The sequence below is a fragment of the Squalius cephalus genome, assembly GCF_949319135.1.
Source record: "Squalius cephalus genome assembly, chromosome: 12".
NCBI lineage: Eukaryota > Metazoa > Chordata > Actinopteri > Cypriniformes > Leuciscidae > Squalius > Squalius cephalus.
The window spans coordinates 37,808,822-37,820,754 of record NC_137133.1 but is presented as its reverse complement, the minus strand read 5'-3'; the positions used below and the strand labels follow the sequence as shown (position 1 = coordinate 37,820,754).

General features: G+C 33.9%; 1 protein-coding gene across 3 annotated transcripts in view; it reads left to right on the top strand.

Annotated features, from left to right (window-relative positions):
* The first annotated feature begins 361 nt into the window (after positions 1-361).
* The window catches only part of wasf1 (WASP family member 1), a 59,045-nt gene continuing 47,473 nt past the window's right edge, over positions 362-11,933 (top strand). For 2 of the 3 annotated variants that reach the window (XR_013822966.1, XM_079888969.1), the window contains exon 1: positions 362-779. The gene's annotated coding sequence lies outside the window, so the exon portion shown is untranslated. Of the gene's footprint in view, positions 780-10,420; positions 10,459-11,933 lie in introns of those variants that run through there. The other variant, XM_079888970.1, reaches the window with a different exon arrangement.

Below are 11,933 nucleotides of genomic sequence, written 5' to 3'. Positions count from 1 at the left end.
ACGTTTTCATGACATTTATGTCACAATTATGAGTTAGTATGTCATAACTTCGACTTTTTTCATTAAAATCTCGTCTAAGGGTGTCATAATTATGACTCTGAATGTCATAATTTCGACTTAATATGTCATAGCCTGATTATGATTTTTTTTTTTTTATGTGGCTTCCATAGATTTCTCGTATCACAGCTAGTAGGAACATGTAATATGTAGGTGTGTTTTTCCCTAAACAAATCACATACAACGCATTTAAGTTGTTTTGGTTGATAAACAAGTTGTTTGTATTTGCAATTACTGATCGGACCGATGGGTGTGGTCTGTGTATGGCACTGGCCAATCAGATCAAGGATCCCGCTGTGGGCGGGGCGCGGTTTGTTGCAGCGTTTGTGGCTCCAACAATAGAAAGTGGGACGTACCATCTGCAGTCGGAGGGGTGGAGTCACACGCACTGACATCCAGAACATCGCTTCTCCTCAGAAAAAGAGCACAACCTTGATTCACAAGGGGTTATGCCTCGTATATGTCTATTATTAGATGCTGTGACGGGAAATTAAGCCGATCGTTGTTGACGAACACACGCATGAATGTTCATTGTGGATCCCATTTCCAGCGTTGACTGATCCCGAGCTCCAGTCTTTTTAACGGGATCCGAACCCAGCTGTATATCAGTACTGTATTTCTGCAATGAACACCGTGAGACTGAACAGAGAGGAATATTTTAAGGAATAACCCGCATACCTGGGAAAAACATGGAATAATAAGAAGTACTTACATTTATTCAGGTATGACATTGTATGCATGCTTGTTGATTGCATTCTGGCCCTTAATGCTGTTAAAATGAGAGAAACGCATAATGGGAATAAAGTGTTCACATTTGCATTTTTTTTTCTCCTTCTCGTATTTATCTTCTCTGGCTGATGCATTGCCAGTGTAAACCAACACTGCTTGTGCTTGGCCCCATTCAGGACTGGTTGACAGGTGTGGGTTGAATTATGCATGCATGTGAAATAACTTGCATAATGCAGCCGAAGGCATCCTGAATGCTTGAGCATTACATATTCCATGCAACTTATGTTTGTTTGCATTGAAGGCAAACAAGATGACTTATTTCTCACTGCCTTGAGGTTTCAAGATTGATGCATTCAAGGGGGAAGGGGAGTCACATCTGTATGGCAAACACAAGGCAAACTATCACACCAAAATGCAATGCAGTTTGCATGCTTGCTAAACAGTGTGCACTCCAGATTATTGCTGGGATGGCATGCCAAATATTTTCCAGTAGGAGAAAAAAAATACTTGAGTTGTTACTAGTTAATTGAATACAGTAAATACATCCAGTAATGAGCGAATTAAATGTAGATTTGAGGGCAGTTTTGAGCATGCAGGGGGAAGGGCAGCAGTCACTGGAAGAAGACTCGCTTTGTGAAACCCGAGACTTCAGAAAAGCACAAAGCATCTCCATCGCTTCTCTGCTCAGTATTCATGCACGTGTATTTCAAACTGACTTCATACTTTTTCTCTCTCGTTCTTGTGCGCTTTAATGCATGAACACCTTGTGCAGTTACCGTGCTTTCTTTGCCGAGGTGCTATATGATATATGTGGAGGAATGATTCGTTTTAATGAATCGGTTAATTTACTGGAACTGCTCAGATAACCGATTCACATAACGTGTTTTGCAATGAATAAAAATGTTGTTAGATGCTGCTCATTCACCTGGTGTCCTCTATGTGGATTACCTTGGTTTTACTCCTAAACAAAGTTTTTCTTTGCCTCTGCTCGGATGATTTGCCAACGATTCGAATCATTAAAAAGAACCGACTGAAAGAACGATTCGATCGCTCATCGTTAAGTGTGCGTTATGTGTCACATGCAGGACTCACTTCATGATTCAAAAGCTTTATTGGCTTGATAAAGACTTTGTTTTGCCAAAGCATTAATAAAAACCTTATATAATGCTTTAATGCAGCGTTTATCTTTGGGAAAACACAGATTACGCTGGTAAATGTGTTTGGGAACATGGAAAGATGATCTAAACTGATTGACCAGCCGTAATATTCCATGTTCCATAATTCCAATATTTCTTGATCATCTAGAATCTGCTCCAGCTAGTCCGTTATCTAAGTGTGAGACGGTTTTGGTTTGAAGGTTTCTGTCATTTATATTGCGTATGATACACATGCATGTTTCTCTCTCTGACTGCTTACTTTTAAAGGGTTCATTTGCTGAATATCAAACACTGCAGTTTCACTTTTGTGCTTTAATGCTAAAGATGTCTGCAGATAATGAATGTTAAATGGGTCATTCTGATGTTGTTGTCCTCAGTTTGCTTTGCTGGCGATGCAGAAGAAAGTTTAGTTGTTCTGGTCTGGATGGATTTTCACACAGAAAACCTTTCCTGTGTGTGTGGCTTTCATGCGCCTCTGTTTGATGTGCTGCCAGGGCCAAGCGGACTAACCTCACGTCCACAAGTAGATCAGAGAGACCAGGACAGAAGAAAGTGTGTGACAGTGCTGGCCTGGGTGATATGTACGGAATAATTGTTGAATTGTTAGAGAATAATGCACAGCCGAGGTGGTAATGCGACCACGACATGAAGGTCGACATCATTTTCTAATTATTCAACGGGCCGGAGTAAATTATTCACTTATACTATGGTTACAACACCTCAAGACATTGTCCACATGATTTACTTCAAGACATTTCTCAGGTTTTCTTTTCCTTAAAATGCTCTTGTGTGGAACTAATTTCTTACGCATCTCATCCCACGCCTCCGTTTCTGATTCCAAAACGTCATTTTAGAGCCACTGATAGCAGTTATTAATGCAGTTATTAATGCAGTTATTATATATATATATATACAGAGAGAGAGAGAGAGAGAGAGAGAGAGAGAGAGAGAGAGAGAGATTAAGCGTGTGTGAATTACCTGAGTCTGTCTCTCAGTGTTCGACAGCAGCGTCTCGACTAATAGTGAAACTGTAAGTTTATCTGCTTCAAAAACAGCGCCGTTAATATATCGCTAGTGAGAAATTCAAATAAATTAGTAAAATAGTTTAGCAACTTAAAATCTATGTAAATTTCTCACTAGCGATATATTAACGGCGCTGTTTTTGAAGCAGATAAACTTACAGTTTCACTATTAGTCGAGACGCTGCTGTCGAACACTGAGACACACACAGACTCAGGTAATTCACACACGCTTAATCTCTCTCTCTCTCTCTGTATATATATATATATATATATATATATATATATATATATATATTAGGGCTGTCAAAAGATTAATCGCAATTAATCGCATCCAAAATAAAAGTTTTTGTTTGCATAATATATGTGTGTGTACTGTGTATAATTATTTTGTATATATATAAATACACACACATGCATGTATATATTTAAGAAATATTTGCATACATATACTGTATATATTTATATATAATTTATATTATATATAAATATAATTTTTTTATATATAAATTACACATTTTTCTTAAATATATACAAGCATGTGTCTGTATTGATATATACAAAATAATTATACACCGTACACACACATATATTATGCAAACACAAACTTTTATTTTGGATGCGATTAATCGCGATTAATCTTTTGACAGCCCTAATATATATATATAGGCTATATATATATATATATATATATATATATATATATATATAATAACTGCATTAATAACTGCATTAATAACTGCATTAATAACTGCTATCAGTGGCTCTAAAATGATGTTTTGGAATCAGAAACGGAGGAGTGGGATGAGATGCGTAAGAAATTAGTTCCACACACAAGAGCGTTTTAAGGAAAAAAAACTGATAATGTCTTGAGGTAAATCATCTGAACAATGTTTAGAGGTGTTACCGTATTATAAGTGGAATAATTGACCCCGGGCCGTTGAATTATTAGAAAATGATGCACACCTTCGTGTCATGGCCATATTATGGGTGTGCATTATTTTTCTAACAATTCAACAGTCATTCCTTACATAAATGGCACTTGAATGCAATGCAAATGAATTGTTTAATCAATAGACCAGCTGAATCAGAAAGGCGAGTGATGCATTAAAGAGAGAAAATGTTGGTATGGTTGTAAGTGTGATAAACTCGCTGTACGCCCCAGCTGTGAAGATGCCCCGCACACAAGAGCCTTTGTTCTGTCTCTCTGTTGGACCGGGCGACCCACAAAGATGCCTCTGTCCTGAACTGGGGGTTAGTGTGTGTGTGTGTGTGTGTGTGTGTGTGTGTGTGTGTGTGTGTGTGTGTGTGTGTGTGTGTGTGTGTGTGCCACAGAGATGCCATGCTTTGACAGATAAAACTCTGAACTTCAATACCTGCACTTCTCTGTTTTGCATCAACTTGATGTTGAAGATCAGGCCTGGAGAGTCTTACAACTCTTATCATAGTCATTATAATTTATAATTGAACAGTTTTTGGTTAATTTAATAATTTAGAAACTTGAAAATACATCTCAAGACCCTTCTGTCTTTAACATATCTTCAATTTATTTATATATATATATATATATATATAAAATATATTTACATTGCCATTGTTGAACACTAATGTGCTGCACTGTAATAAAACTCAACAAATACATCTGCCATCAAAATCACAAAATTATCTATTATTATAATAATATAATAATTATTATTATAATATTGAAATATTTATTAAATATACAAAAATGAAGTAAAACAATATTGAATAAAACATTAAAATATTTACAATTTACATAATAAAAACTTTTAAATAAATTAATAAAATATTTCGTTAAAGGATTTATTTTATTGCTAGTTAATTTCACAAATAATTACATTGTAATTATTAAACTCATTGAGTTAAACATGACATTTTGAAGTAGAGAGACTGAAATTGTGTTTTCTTGTAAAACATGCTCCCATAATGTTTGTTTTATTTACAACTTTGAAAAATATTTGAATAAAAAATATTACAATTCATATACAAATTAAATAAAAATGTATAAACAAATTAGACATGTGGCATGTTTACATACTAAGTCATAATTATAAGGTACAAAGTTGACATTATGGCATATTAAGTCATAATTATGAGGTTAAAAGTTGAAATTATGACTAAGTCATGAAGTAAAAAGTCATAATTATGAGGTAAAAAGTCAAAATCATGGCATTAAGTCATTATGAAGTAAAAAGTGATAATTATGAGGTAAAAAGGCGAAATGATGACATACTAAGTCATTTTGAGGTATAAAGTCGAAATTATGACCAAGTCATTATGAAGTAAAAAGTGATAATTATGAGGTAAAAAGTAAGTCATAACTAACTAAGTCATATTTTTGAGGTACAACTATTTCTAAAATCTCATTTTGGCATGTTTACATGTGGTATTTTTGCTGCTGAACTTGAATCATTGTGAAATGCTGAAGGAAACCCACAAAATGAATGTGTTTTCATGCTCAATAACAGCCATCACTAGTGCAGTCGTATCATTTTCGTTTGAATCCTGACAGCTTTGTTTGCTCTCGGCCTTGATTTATCCATTATGGAGTGCCATTGCTTCTAGCAGGGACTTCCCATTGCGCTGTGGTTTGTTGGTTTTGTGTGTGAAGGCAGGTGGAGAATACAATGCATTCAGATCCTACATGCGAGTCCCCAGAGACGAGTGTGTGGCGTCCGCTTACACACTCTGTGCTCGGTGGATTCCTTTGTCCTCTCGCTTACAAACAGGTGGTGATCCTCCACTGCTCCACGACACCTTCATTTCTATTCTACTTCATTTTGTGTTTGTGCTTTTCAAGTTAAGCTCATTTAGATTCCGATTTGAATATTCAAATTAGGCTGAATGTCTTTGCAGGTGATTCCCAAACCTGTTTTGGATGAGATTACCATTATATATGCATATAAAAGCCTTGCTTTATTGGTAGTGTGACTTTACACCACCGACCAGACGCATCGTTTTCACCTGCTGGAGCAGAAAACAGGTGGAAAATTCCTACAGACGCGGCTGAACTGTAAACAATCACCAAATTTTTACATAAGTCATAATTATGAGGTATTATGACATACGAAATTATGACATACTTAGTCAATTACAAGATAAAAAGTCGTAATTGAGGTCAAAAGTTGAAATTATGACATACTTATGCCATATTAAATTCCGATTAAAAAGTTGAAATTAAGTCATATTTATGAAGTAAAAAGTTGAAATTGTCACATACTAAGTCATATTTATGTGGTAAAATGTCAACATTTTGACATGCCAAGTCATAGTTATGATAAAAAATTGAAATAAGAACATACAAAGTCATATTTATGGTCGCAATTTTGACATAAGTCATAATTATGAGGTAAAAAGTCTAAATGATTATACTAAGTCATAATTATGGAAAAAGTTGAAATTATGACATACTAAGTCATATTTATGAAGTAAAAAGTTGAAATTATGACATACCTAGTCATATTTATGTGGTAAAATGTCAACATTTTGACATGCCAAGTCATAGTTATGATAAAAAATTGAAATAAGAACATACAAAGTCATATTTATGGTCGCAATTTTGACATAAGTCGTAATTATGAGGTAAAAAGTCAAAATGATTACATACTAAGTCATAATTATGGAAAAAGTTTAAATTATGACATACTAAGTCATATTTATGAAGTAAAAAGTTGAAATTATGACATACTAAGTCATATTTATGAGGTAAAATGTCAAAATTTTGACATGCCAAGTCATAGTTATGATAAAAAATTGAAATAAGAACATACAAAGTCATATTTATGGTCGCAATTTTGACATAAGTCGTAATTATGAGGTAAAAAGTCAAAATGATTACATACTAAGTCATAATTATGGAAAAAGTTTAAATTATGACATACTAAGTCATATTTATGAAGTAAAAAGTTGAAATTATGACATACTAAGTCATATTTATGAGGTAAAATGTCAAAATTTTGACATGCCAAGTCATAGTTATGATAAAAAAATTGAAATAAGAACATACAAAGTCATATTTATGGTCGCAATTTTGACATAAGTCGTAATTATGAGGTAAAAAGTCAAAATGATTACATACTAAGTCATAATTATGGAAAAAGTTTAAATTATGACATACTAAGTCATATTTATGAAGTAAAAAGTTGAAATTATGACATACTAAGTCATATTTATGAGGTAAAATGTCAAAATTTTGACATGCCAAGTCATATATGATAAAAAAATTGAAATAAGAACATACAAAGTCATATTTATGGTCGCAATTTTGACATAAGTCGTAATTATGAGGTAAAAAGTCAAATGATTACATACTAAGTCATAATTATGGAAAAAGTTGAAATTATGACATACTAAGTCATATTTATGAGGTAAAATGTCAAAATTTTGACATGCCAAGTCATAGTTATGATAAAAAAATTGAAATAAGAACATACAAAGTCATATTTATGGTCGCAATTTTGACATAAGTCGTAATTATGAGGTAAAAAGTCAAAATGATTACATACTAAGTCATAATTATGGAAAAAGTTTAAATTATGACATACTAAGTCATATTTATGAAGTAAAAAGTTGAAATTATGACATACTAAGTCATATTTATGAGGTAAAATGTCAAAATTTTGACATGCCAAGTCATAGTTATGATAAAAAAATTGAAATAAGAACATACAAAGTCATATTTATGGTCGCAATTTTGACATAAGTCGTAATTATGAGGTAAAAAGTCAAATGATTACATACTAAGTCATAATTATGGAAAAAGTTGAAATTATGACATACTAAGTCATATTTATGAGGTAAAATGTCAAAATTTTGACATGCCAAGTCATAGTTATGATAAAAAAATTGAAATAAGAACATACAAAGTCATATTTATGGTCGCAATTTTGACATAAGTCGTAATTATGAGGTAAAAAGTCAAATGATTACATACTAAGTCATAATTATGGAAAAAGACGAAATTATGACATACTATTCCATAAATACGATAAAAAGTTGAAATTATGAAAGAATACACGATAAGTGAAAATAACCAATAAGAATAACAAGAATAAACAGTATACAAGTAATTTAGTAATTTATTTGGTCATTTGCGTTATATAAAAAATTCTTCATGCCTTAAAATATCTTGACTGTAACTCGACACCCTCGCCTCATTTAGTATACGCGGTTCTATGAATATGCAAATGAGCCCCGCCTCCACTCACTCACAGCAGCGCACTGATTAAGCTTTACCTCTCTAATTACTAATTTACCCTCTAATTACCAAATTAGATCCACTCGTTGACGATCACACGTTGACCTGATTGGTTACAAGGTAGTTTGTGATGTCACACGTCGAGAGCCCTAAAAATAAAAAAAATGTCTTATGTCACAATTTCTTTTTATGTCATAATTAAGTCTTTTCATATCATAAATATGATGAAATGTGTTGTAATATGAAATATGATATGTCATAAATGAGATTTTTTTTATGGCATAATTATGACTCCGAGAGCTATGAGCTTGAAAGCTCGTTCTTCATCACCTTGAGAAGTGAAGTTGAGCTGGATGAGCAAGAGGTTATGCAGTGTTGCGGTACGGCTTTCCAATCGGGTCTCGTTCTCTGATACTCAATTACTGCGGTAAACGAGGCTGTAAATTTACATCTTACAAGCGCATTTCACTCCCTCCTCCGCTCGCTTCTCAGACCACGCAAACCGTGGAGGATGACGGAGTGCTTCTAAATGCATCTGACCCCAATTTTCTTCTGCCTGGGACGTGTGTGTGTGTGTGTGTGTGTGTGTGTGTGTGTGTGTGTGTGTGCACAAACTACCAACTGGTTTGAATTAAGGGCCAATATTTACACAGAGTGGGTGGCCGTCCAATTATGTTGTGCTGCGCAGATCTTCTTGTGATTTGCATGAATCTGCTTTGCATGTCGTTCCCAGAGTTCAGTTCTGCCGTTTCTCTGTTCCCTCATCATAAACGAGCCTCTCACCGAGTGCATTAGTGTTACTCAGCATCCGCGAGCACTTGATTGTTACATGAAGCTTGTGATGAATGACTCATGGCCAGTCACGTGCAAACGTGACACGCATGTTAATGAGCGACGGCAGCGCATCAGCCAATCAGAGATGCCTCAAACTGGCTGAGATAGTGCATCATTTTATGGTTAATATCTGGTAAAGTTTTCAACATACAATTACCAGTAGTTTGACTATTGTCATGTCTGTGTCGCAATATCAGCACAAGAATATCAGCACGATGGCGGCACACGGGTAATTAAACCTAAATAAACCAATTTTATTATTATTATCAATCATTGTATCCCTCAAAATCATCTTTGATCACAAAAATGACATATTTAAAAAAAAATTACATATTTCAACGTTTTTTTTTTTTGCCTTAAAATATCTTGACTGTAACTCGACACCCTCGCCTCATTTAGTATGCGCGGTTCTATGAATATGCAAATGAGCCCCGCCTCCACTCACTCACTCAGCTCAGAGATCCACTGGTTGACGATCACACGCTGATCTGATTGGTTCTATGAATATGCAAATGAGCCCCGCCTCCACTCACTCCCTCAGCTCAGAGATCCACTGGTTGACGATCACACGTTGATCTGATTGGTTACAAGGTAGTTTGTGACGTCAGAAACACCAGCGATTTCAAAGCGTGTTTTTGAGACTGTCTTTGGTTCACTGCAGTTTTAAGGAGGAAATACTCAGCAATGCTGTCGACTTATGAACTTACACAAATTAACAACACCACTGAAACATAAACAACATTAGAAACTCAAGGGTTTTTTGACTGCGTTACCCGAACTACGGTAAACTCACAGCAGAAGTGTTTCTAAATGAATCCGACTCAATGACCTGCCAGTTTCATTCCCGTTGGAGAACGAAAGTGAGTGAATGATTCAATGACTCACCCGTTCAGTTCCTGAGTGAATCAGCGTGTTTAAATGAATCGTTTGGGCGGATGAATCATAATGATTCACTCATAAAGACGTTTTTTGTCCCCAACTACTGGTGAGTCGATGTAACTGGCCGAACGAATCGTTGAGAAATAGCATCAACTAAAACACTGACTATGAATATGACAATCTGCATAGTTCAGATATTAATTCTGATTGGACTGATTGATTGATCATTGATTAATCAATCAATCAATAAATTGAATTTTTTGATTGATTGATTGATTGATTGATTGATCAATTGGATGTGTTCAGTCATAATTGACCTATTTGGGTGAACTATTCCTTTAATTCTGTCAGTGTGAATAGAGTTTACAATTAATGCATTAATTAAAGGCTAATGGCAATTCCTGGAAATTAAAGCCCTTTGTGATCCGGATATGTAGAGAGATCCGATGGAAATTCACTCCGTCTTCATGTTTTCGCCTCTCTGTGCTTATTTTTACTCTCTGCCTCCAGACAGAATGTGGCACACACACAAAGCAGAGTGAGAGACGAGAAGAGAAGACAGGCAGTAAGTGTGTGTGTTGGTATAAGAGACTGAGAAATATTGGATTTCTCTGGGCAAGAGAGGAAGAAAATAAACAGATTGCCAATGTTGATTTATATAACTGAAAAAAGTTGTAGAGATGCTGAAGACTGCATCCAGATCAGTGTGTATCCCATGATGAGCTATTCTGGGATGTGGAGGCGTTAGCGACAGGTGCTAGCGGATAATGCGGGATAGTAGGTATCTATATAAATCTGTTCAGATGCATTGGATTTATTTGTGGATTCATGGAACAAACCATTCGGGAAATATTTGTAAAATGTTTTTTGAAATGATTCTCTTCTGCTCACCAAGGCTGATTTAATTTGATTGAAAATACAGTAAAAATTGTGAAATATTATTCTAATGTAAATCATCTGTTTTCTATGTGAATATATAGGAAAGTGTAATTTATTCCTGTGATCAAAGCTGAATTATCAGCATCATTACTCCAGTCTTCAGTGTCACATGATCCTTCAGAAATCACTCTAATATGAGGATTTGATGATTATAATTTATTTTACATATTAGACATAAAAAATTTCAATTAATAGTAAAATAGTAAAATAATAGTAAAATTCCCTCTAATTGAATTGAATAATCCTTACATATTATTCATATTATGTCCATTCCCTGGGTCCTTTAAGATTTATACAAATTGTTTTATTTAAGCTCTATTTTTTTTTCTCACTTAAAAATTCTTAATTCATAAAAAAATGAATAATATGAAATATTAATTTAAATAAAATGAAATTTTACAATTTTTTTACTATTATATAAAATGCGTAAATCTTGAAAAAAGGCTTAAAAAAATTTGTGTGTACTAATTTATAATTAAAATCTGACTTTCGTCACACAAAAATGGCTCAGAATCATATTTTTTGTCGTTATAATTTCGTGTGAAATAATGAATTAATTCTAATATAATGATTTGATGCTCAAGAAACATTTCGTCCTTGCGGTTAAAAGTATTAATTTATTTAACATAATTAAAAAAAGTGATTTACACATTTCAATTAATAGTAAAATAGTAAAATTCCCTCTAATTGAATTGAATAATCCTTACATATTATTCATATTATGTCCATTCCCTTGGTCCATTAAGATTTATATAAATTGTTTTATTTAAGCTCTATTTTTTTTTTTATAATTCATGAAAAAAAATTATAATATGAATTATTAAATTAAAATATTGTTTTTTTACTATTAATTAAAATGCGTAAGCCTTGAAAAAAGGCTTTTTGTGTGTACTAATTTATAATTAAAATCGGACTTTCGTCACACAAAAATGGCTCAAAATCATATTTTTTGTCGTTATAATTTGGTGTGAAATAACGGCGGACAACAAGCATTTCTGCTCATGTTCAGATGATCTGAAGGAGAAACAGTGGACGCAGTTTAAGGAACGCCGCGCTCTCCGGAGAGGCTCTTGGCTGGTTGGGCTTGTTTGTCAGGACGGG